This window comes from Dreissena polymorpha, chromosome 14, assembly GCF_020536995.1.
Source record: "Dreissena polymorpha isolate Duluth1 chromosome 14, UMN_Dpol_1.0, whole genome shotgun sequence".
NCBI lineage: Eukaryota > Metazoa > Mollusca > Bivalvia > Myida > Dreissenidae > Dreissena > Dreissena polymorpha.
In genome coordinates this window covers 49,039,982-49,049,347 of record NC_068368.1, presented here as the reverse complement: position 1 = coordinate 49,049,347, position 9,366 = coordinate 49,039,982, and the positions used below count along the sequence as shown (strand labels likewise).

Genomic DNA, 9,366 nt, shown 5'->3' with positions numbered 1-9,366 from the left:
GTAGATTGCTCCCGGAAGTGAGCAGAGATGCTCCATGAAGAGAGCAGAGAGTATGCTATGGTCCCCGGATGTTATGTTATATTAAATGTTTTAAATGCTTTGCAAAATTCGTATACCAAAGTGTATTCAGACAATAAAATGTAAAATCTATATTATTAAATGGTAGTCAAAAGAAATAGCTTTAGATTTAAATATGTTGTGTGGATACTGGATTCAATGAAAAGAGGTAGTGGGTGCCTTAGTTCAATATGGGGAAACAATGTAAACTGGTTAGTTCAGAAACTAGGTTGGTATCAATCTGTATCAATAAGATGATATTGGAGAAAGCAAAATGCATCCTTGTTGTTCCAAAAAGGGGCAGTTCGCCTTATTGGCTAATGTTGATTTGTCATACGGACATTTTAGAGATATTGTGAAATATTGCAAAAAGTTTTGTAGAGACTGTATGATTCCAGGTTGTTTTGGTAACACTAGATTATCATCAAATAAGATAGCGTTAAGATGCATATCACAATACCGTTATTGATGTATAGTACATATGTTTGACAGGAAATGTTTTGAGAGGTACTCTGAAGGAGCGATTAGAGGGCTCGGGCTTGCATGGGCTTCGAAGAGATTAGATGGCGGACAGAATGGCTAAAGTAAATACTTAGAACAATCAAGAGCAGACAATACGGTGTAGAAAAGAATTCTTCCTGTGCACATTTCAAATACTGTGAAGAAAATGTAGTCACCATGCCAGCCTTACATATATCAGTAGTAATGTGCATGGCTCAATTGATGGATCGAGGAAATCTAATAACGTTTTTTACATCTGTGTTTTACAGTATTAAATGGATCCATTCTTTAATAGTGTACATGATCCAAAGATAGATTTAACAAACTATTATAAGAAGCTTCAAAGCGTGTGTGTTTCAAACCATCTCACAAGAAAGATGTATCATGTACATGTGCATTCATTAAAGATGATACAAATATTGTGTTTGATATAAGGAGATTCCACTGTTTTCATTGATTGATCATTTTTGGGTTGTGCATGTACATGTATCATGCATATTAACAAATTAAGTGAGTTTCATTGTAATGACCTACAATTGAAATCTGATCACTTTGTTATTATTGTACGCCATTATAATACTGGCATGTATACGAATGGTTCGGATATTATAATTTCAAAATGTACAACTACAACTTCCCATATGGCGTTTTATTAACAAATATGTAATTAGCAAATTGGTCAGATGAATCAAATGATTTTTTGTTCAAACCAGTTTTTGGTTATATATATATGTAATTATTTAGACTAGCTAACGCCGAGGGCGTGTTTTAGAGACGTTTGAAGCGACATGGTCGATGGAAGTCTGATAGGGCTTAAGCTGGGTACATTGATGATTCTCTAGACAAAAAAAAGCTTTTTATCACTAGACAATTGAAATTATAATTGATTTGCGGTTCGAATTTAAAACCTTACTAACCTTTGTTTTTGTTCTATCGCAAGCCTTGCCCAATGCAAAACGGGTTGTGTTTTGCGCTTAGTTGTGTGACGACTTTTCAGTTCTGTGCGTTACGGAGTATAGCACAGAACGTATGTCTAAACATAACGCACCGCACAAAACAGGTATATGTGCGGTTAGTTCATGCGTGTGGTTGCCACGTGAGTGATGGTCACTCAGGTGGACATAGGCGGGAATTTGCACGGGGTGTTCATTGTTTGGTCAGTTCTACGCTAGACTTCGATCAGTAAACTTTTACTTTTTTAAATTCGAACCGCATTAGTAGTAAATTGGCTCAAATGACATGTTATGTTTGTGTAACATAATGTTTAGTTACATGTTAATATTGGTTATTGTAGAGGCCAAGAACTAAACCCAATCTGCCACCTAGCATTACATGGGCAAGCCTATATGAAAACTCCGATGAATAACCCTTTTCACACAGTAAATATAAACTCAACTAAATTTTTACTTTTTATTAAAGGACCTTATAACATAAAAACATAAAAAATGGTTCTGGCATATAATGTCTCGACTCCAAGCAGCAAGGGCCACCTGCGAACATGGCAAGCCCAAATTAACTGCAAATAACTAACTGCACAAATAAATTGTATATGAGTACTGACTCCGGGTGACGGCCATCAGCACTCCCAACAAAATCATATATATTTTCCCCAAAAAACGTGCCAGGTAAAAAGCGTCCATCCGGCACTGATTGCCAAGGAACTGTTAACTTCAAGCGACTGTCGACGAACCCGAGGTGTCCGAACTGCCCCATCGGAAGTGGAGTCGTGACCGACCTGTATCCGACGTTTGGTACTCTGCGTCTACACGGCAAACTGAAAAACGCAACTCAAACCAGCAGAATATGTAATATACTAAAACCAAATCTAGTACGGAAAACAATCAGTTTCCCCTTATGTTATTAAAATTAATGTGGACAGGCAAATAAAACTTAAAATAAATCTATATTTACCCTAAGCCTGACCAAATTTTTAAATATATAACGGACGCAGTAAAGTGTGACAGAACAAAACTGTGTAAAAACAAACTACATGGGTTGGGTGGGAGGGGAGAAAATGTACAACCTTTTGTTTGTGTAGATAACAATGAGAAAGAAATTTTAAATCTGTAAAATTCGCTACTTCGGTTAAAAAACACCAACAATAAGAAAACTGAAAAACCAGCCCAGCAGTGGCCCAACAATAAACAGGTCTATTATTTAGTTATAGACCATATTATTGTAGAGGCCAAGAACTAAACCCAAACTGCCACCTAGCATTACATGGGCAAGCCTATATGAAAACTCCGATGAGTAACCCTTTTCACACAGTAAATATAAACTCAACTAAATTTTTACTTTTTATTAAAGGACCTTATAAAATAAAAACATAAAAAATGGTTCTGGCATATAATGTCTCGACTCCAAGCAGCAAGGGCCACCTGCGAAAATGGCAATCCCAAACTAACTGCAAATAACTAACTGCACAAATAAATTGTATATGAGTGCTGACTCCGGGTGACGGCCATCAGCACTCCCAACAAAATCATATATATTTTCCCCAAAAAATGTGCCAGGTAAAAAGCGTCCATCCGTCACTGATTGCCATATGGCCACCCAACAACGCTGACCCAGCGGCCCAAATGCCCCAACCTCGAAACCAGCTGGGCCAGAGATGACGGGTGGCCACTGCCAAAGAACTTTGGCTGCAGGGCGGATGGACGCATGCTTGGAGTCGGAAGCAGTAAACTGTAAACACAAGGTAAAGATGTGAATAAAAACTAGCAGCAAAAATGCATAAAACCCAGCAGAAAAAAAAAATGCATAAAAACTAGCAGCAAAAAATTGCATAAAAATTAGCAGCAAAAAACTGTCTTTTTTCTTTTTTCATACATATGAGTAAGAAAAATATGCATACAAACTAACTGCAAATATCTATTTTTGGACTCAATAGCAACACCAACATACATAATGTTTGGGATTTAAAATTGTAAGAACCCCCAAATTTGTGCATCTAGAACTTCAGTAATGGATTGGTGTATTATGCTTTATAAATTTTTCAAGCCCTGCAGACATATTAGAAAGAAAAATATCTGTACCCAGAGTTGACAAGTGGACTCCGTCCTTCTCAAACAAATGTTCCTCAAATTTTCCAAAGTCAGAGTTGGCCAAGTAATGCCCTCCACATGCCAAAGCCCTAGATGAACCATGACTATTAAGGCGCTTTCTTGCTTTGTCCATAGCAACTTTATTATCAGAATATCTCCAATTTGACCTTGGAAGCACTGCAGACCATACAATCTTAACACTTGGAAATATAGACAGTATAGTCCTGAATAGCTCGACAATCAATTTTCGAAGGTCCACCAGTGACCGACGACCAAGATCATTACCACCTAAATGTAACACAATATAGTCTGGAGAATTACCCACATTGGCAAGCGAAAGAAATTTTTTCTTTGATTCTGCAAGTGTTAACCCACTGTACCCTTGCCACCAGATGATGTTGGGATCAAGGCAGAGGTTGGCCCCTTCAGGTCGTAATCTTGCTGCTATGAAGGCTTGCTTGATTATTGATGAACCCAGTATCCAGATGGTTTTCCCTAAATACAACTTGGTTTTTGTTAGTCACATGAATCTAACTATATGAACCATACCTTTTTAATGGGGGTTATTTATTAGGCTGGGCATGACAACAGGAACAGGACGAACATATGTTTGGTAGGCATTGGAAGCCCATCTGCCTGCCTGTTTAATGATCTCCACTGAATAGCCTAGTTGGGAAGCTGCAGTTGCTGCTCCAATTCTGAAGGAGTGGGATTTGTAAGACCCATAATTTAGACCCAAAAGAGAGACCGTTTTCTTAAGAATAGCAGAAAATTGGTAACGAGTAATTGGTTGTTTCTTAAAGTGCAAAAACAAGAGACCAGGCCCTTGAGGACGAACATGAAGATACTGGTTAAGACACACAACTGGGCAAAATTCACTGTTTGACCTAGTAATTTTGAGCGCTACCCCTTTGCCCAACTGATCAGTTTTTGAATGCCGGATTGAAAAGATTACCCCATTGTGATCAAATTGTAAATCTTCTATTGCCAACACCGCTGCCTGTAAAATACTATCACCTTTTTTAGGAACAGCTATTTCGCCAACTCTTAGAAAACCGAAAAACGCTAGCATAAAAGCTGCAGTGAACAGTTTTGCTTCGTAGACACTGGAACACACAATATTAAGTTTGCTTACTATCCATTGCAGTAACGAGAGGGTAATTGGAAGCCTATTATCGTGTGTTTTCTTATCTTTTTGCATTCCTTCCACCATTTTTGAAACAATGAACTTTTTGGTAGGGTCAACAACATCAAGCAGCTTGCAATGAAAAGCTATAGAGCTTAAGTATGATTTTGCTGTTTTGTGGGATAGTTTCTGTAGGGATAGCCATGCTACAAATCGAACCACCTGTTCAACTGTAGGCGGCCAGGCATCTGACAAGCCGTATTGCCTTTTAAACTCAGAGAATCTCTCTAACCCAACGATGTATGCCTTTTTTGTATTAGCAGCAAGGGAATTTTCTAGCAATCTATTAGCCTCTTGTTGCAGATCATCAGTAAAAACTCCGGCGGGACTGATTCTGGACTCGCTTGTGCCTCTGGTGCTAACTGTTGTAACCTGTGAAACTGTTTACGAGAAATTGCATCAGCAATGTAATTGGACTTTGATGAAATATGTACTGCTTTAAACACCACCGAGTATTTCATAACTAACAACACAAATGTTCTAACCAGAAACATCAAACGTTTCGACTTGGAAGACTGTTTGTTGATCACTTCTACCAAACCTAAATTATCAATATGAAACTTAATCTTCCTGTCCCTCAAAAAGACCCCCCAGAGCCATATTGCCAACAAAACAGGGACCATCTCTAAATATGTTATATCTGATAAAATAGGTTGGCCTTGCCATTGAACAGGCCATGGGCAATAGGCCCAATTACCTCCAAAATAACAACCACAGCCAAGAGTAGCACCACCTGCACTATCAGTGTAAAGATGAATGACAGAGTTATCCAACCATACTTTATTTGGAATATGTACAACGCCATTAAAATCTTCAATAAATTGAATGCACATCAGGATGTCTTCTCTCATTTCACCATTAACTCTTATCTTATAATAGGACTTTTTTAAGCCACACATAGCATCATAAAATCGGCGCAAGAATGCCCTACTTGCTCTTACTGCTTGACAACAAAAACTCAACTTCCCAGTCAAAGACTGCGATTCTTTTAACGTAAGTCTCTTTTTTACTAGACAATTTTGCAAAAGCTTCAAAAGTTCTTCCACTTTTTTAGCAGGTACTCTAACAGTCATTTGCACAGTATCTAATTCCAGGCCTAAAAATGTCAGTACTGTTGTTGGGCCGACCGACTTTTCCACCGCAACTGGGACTCCCATTTCGGTGCATACTTCCTCGAAAGTAGAAACTAGCATGTTACAATTATTTGACCCTGCTGCACTTCCAAAAATAAAGTCGTCCAAATAATGATCTAAAGTTTGAATCCCAGTTTTGAAACTTACTAGCCAATGTATAAAAGTGGAGAATGATTCGAATAAAGCCGGAGCAATAGATAAACCCATTGGTAAGCATTTGTCAACATAATACTGGTTGTTGAACTGAAGCCCCATCAAGTGAAAGTCCCCTGGGTAAATAGGCATTAAACGAAAAGCCGATTTAATATCTCTTTTTGCCATCATTGCTGACGTACCTAAACTAAATAACATGTCAGCCACTTTGTCAAATGATGTATATTTAACAGAAATGTCTTCCACACTAAAACCATCATTGACACTTGACCCATTGGGATACGACAGGTGTGTAATTAACCGCCAACCCCCGTCTGGCTTCTCTAAAATGCCTAATGGACTTCCTTTTAAATTGGAAATTGGTGGGACTTTGAAAGGACCTGAAATTCTACCTAAGGAAATCTCTTTGTCAAGTTTCTTTTGGACTTCTGAAAAATGCACTTTTGTTGAAACCAAATTATTCGCTGAAGAACCTAGATGTGAACCCTTATAACCCAGCTTAAAACCTTGCTTGAAGCCATTACTGAGCACAGAAGCTACTTTTTTATTTGGATATAACTGAAGATATTTAGAAATCGTAACAACATTGATTGGCGACTTGCCAAGAGACCAAACTGAGGTATTAGTATCTGCTAAACGGGCCCCGGAGCCCCTGAATTGGGCCTCTAGGTCGGAACGTGTAAGCTCTAGGCCTGTACGAGGTCTGGGTGACAGCCCCCCTGACAGACCCTCCTCCCAAGGAACTGGTGTTGCGAGGCTTGAGATGATGCTTTGTTTCATGTTGGGCTTAACCACTAATTCACCCGAATTATTCAAAACCAAATGTTTTCCTAAATCTTCAGGAACTACCGGGGCCTCCAACAAACATGCCAGATCTACATATTGGCCTGATATTATTTTGTCTTTAATTGACTGAGGAACATGATCACCTAAAACAGACTGAAAACTAGGAATCATGCATGGTAAAAAAATATCCTCACTAAAACCATTACCCGATTGAACAGCCGGATCTGGCTGGCTTACTGCAGGCTGCATCTGGTCGCCCAGTTGTTGACTGAGAGGCAGCTGGTCGGGTTGATGGCCGGACTGTTGGTTTGAAGACCATTGGCCGAGTCGATGGCTGGGGGTGAGAGGCAGCTGGACAGGCTGTTGGTTGGGAGGCAGCTGGACAGGCTGTTGGTTGGGAGGCAGCTGATCGGGCATTTAGTTGGAAGGCAGCTGACGGGGTTGTTGGCTGGTGCCAGGTAGGTTTTGGCTGGGATGCTGGTGTAGTTTGACCGACGGACGGCGCCTTTTCCGGTTTCGCGTTTCCATGTGTGCAATAAAATAAACAATAAAGATAATAAGTAAATACCGAAAAAAGCCATATTTGGCTTATAGCTAACCCACTATAATAATTAACAAAACTTTTAGAGATTTATTGCATATGAACTAAAACGTGACTCAACAAACTGTCTTGGTAATTATAAATAAATGCGCCATAAGACCACCTCTTAACTGCAGTAAGTACCGACTATTGCCGCATTGCCACAATTAAGTTCCTTTTACTATTGCTACATAAAAACCAACATTCATTTAAAGTGTTTATGATAAACCTGAACATAGTGCCCGCCCTAATTGAATCTGAAGCAACCCACTCTCCAGAAATTGAATAATAACGCTAAATATATTTTGACATTTTTGTGCTGACCAAAAGTAATATGTTTTGTTTAACACGCCACGGGAATTCCTTTATTTCGATTGAAATTTACCCTCTTACTGCCAGTGAGATATTAGCCTATTTTCAGAAAATAAGTATAACATGGTTATTTCACTGAATACACGAATGCATATCAACTACGTTTTCTCATAAAGCTTGAAATTGTTTTTGCTCTTACTACAATTGCTTAGATCAGACGCCATGTGACCGATCCACTTTTCCCCACCACTGTACAGAAATCCGTAAACTACAGCCCGTAAACTCAGCATACATCATAAATATCACAAGAATTGCTAAGAAACACCTTTTAACTACCGGCTTCTAACTTTATTTTACATATTTAATAAACGTTTACTAGAATAGATTAGAAATAATTAAAGGAGTAAATTTACAACCTTTTGTTTGTGTAGATAACAATGAGAAAGAAATTTTAAATCTGTAAACTTCGCTACTTCGGTTAAAAAACACCAACAATAAGAAAACTGAAAAACCAGCCCATCAGTGGCCCAACAATAAACAGGTCTATTATTTAGTAATAGACCATATTGTTGTCAGGTACAGTTTTCCAGAGTCATTTTACATTGGGCTTCTGATGAATTTTTATCTCTGGTTTTTACCCTGGCCTTGAAAACACTAATTAAGGACACAATACTAGAAGTGATGTATACACATTATAGTTATATTTTGTTATATAATTTATAGATCGAAAATTGTCCTGTCACTGATCGCAAGCCTTGCCCAATGCAAAACGTGTTGTGTTTTGCGCTTAGTTGTGTGAAGACCTTACAGAACTAGTCAATCATTACCCAATCATGACTTTAACACGCGCGCTTTATGCTTACAGCAACGTGCCGATATCGATACACTCGATAAACTTTTCTGTCCACAATATATGTAAATTTTACATGTTTATGCTGTATTTTTTTTACAATATTTCGAAATAAATAAACACACGACCGCGAACGATTCGAATCACCCTACCTTGCAAGGATTTTCTTTCGTCACATTCTTTATTTTACAATGAAACTGATTTAAAACCAATTTCATTGAAAAATAACTTTCAACAACGCGGTCACCTTTACCCCATTCCAATACAATGTTTAAAAGCACGGGTAAATCGAGTTAACTGTAAATAAATAAGGTTGGGGGGTTAACTAATACTGCTAGTGCCTAAAAGTACCTACTGGGTTTTTAACTAGCTCTTAATATAGTAGTCTGTTTGTATAACTGCTAAATTCACATAGCAATCTATTGTTTAAAGGATCAGTAGTCGATGTGTAGAAGTGTTTTGCTTAAATGTATGGGCGAAGGTTGAAGTTCATGCAACTTAAATGTAAGTTTTGTGATTCCTAAATGTTTTTTTACCAAAAAATATATTTGGAATATAACAATGGTCTTAACAATTATTATTGAAAATACAATAAAAAACAAAACGCTCACCACACCACCGTAGAAATGAATGGTCAACTATGAAACACAATGTTCACATACTGTCACAAATACACTTAATGTCAAAACTCTCGTCTTGTGGTGTAACGGTCGGCATTTTTCCTTATATGGCGTTAGTAAAGCCTTGTTAACACTCTAGAGGCC

At 38.1% G+C, this 9,366-nt stretch overlaps 1 long non-coding RNA gene across 1 annotated transcript; it reads right to left on the bottom strand.

The window, feature by feature from the left end:
- Positions 1-1,954: 1,954 nt before the first annotated feature.
- LOC127857546 (uncharacterized) lies at positions 1,955-8,174 on the bottom strand. The gene is made up of 2 exons (XR_008038417.1): positions 7,067-8,174; positions 1,955-4,708 (listed from the first exon to the last, which is right to left on the bottom strand). It is a non-coding gene; the product is annotated as an uncharacterized LOC127857546 (long non-coding RNA).
- Positions 8,175-9,366: the final 1,192 nt, after the last annotated feature.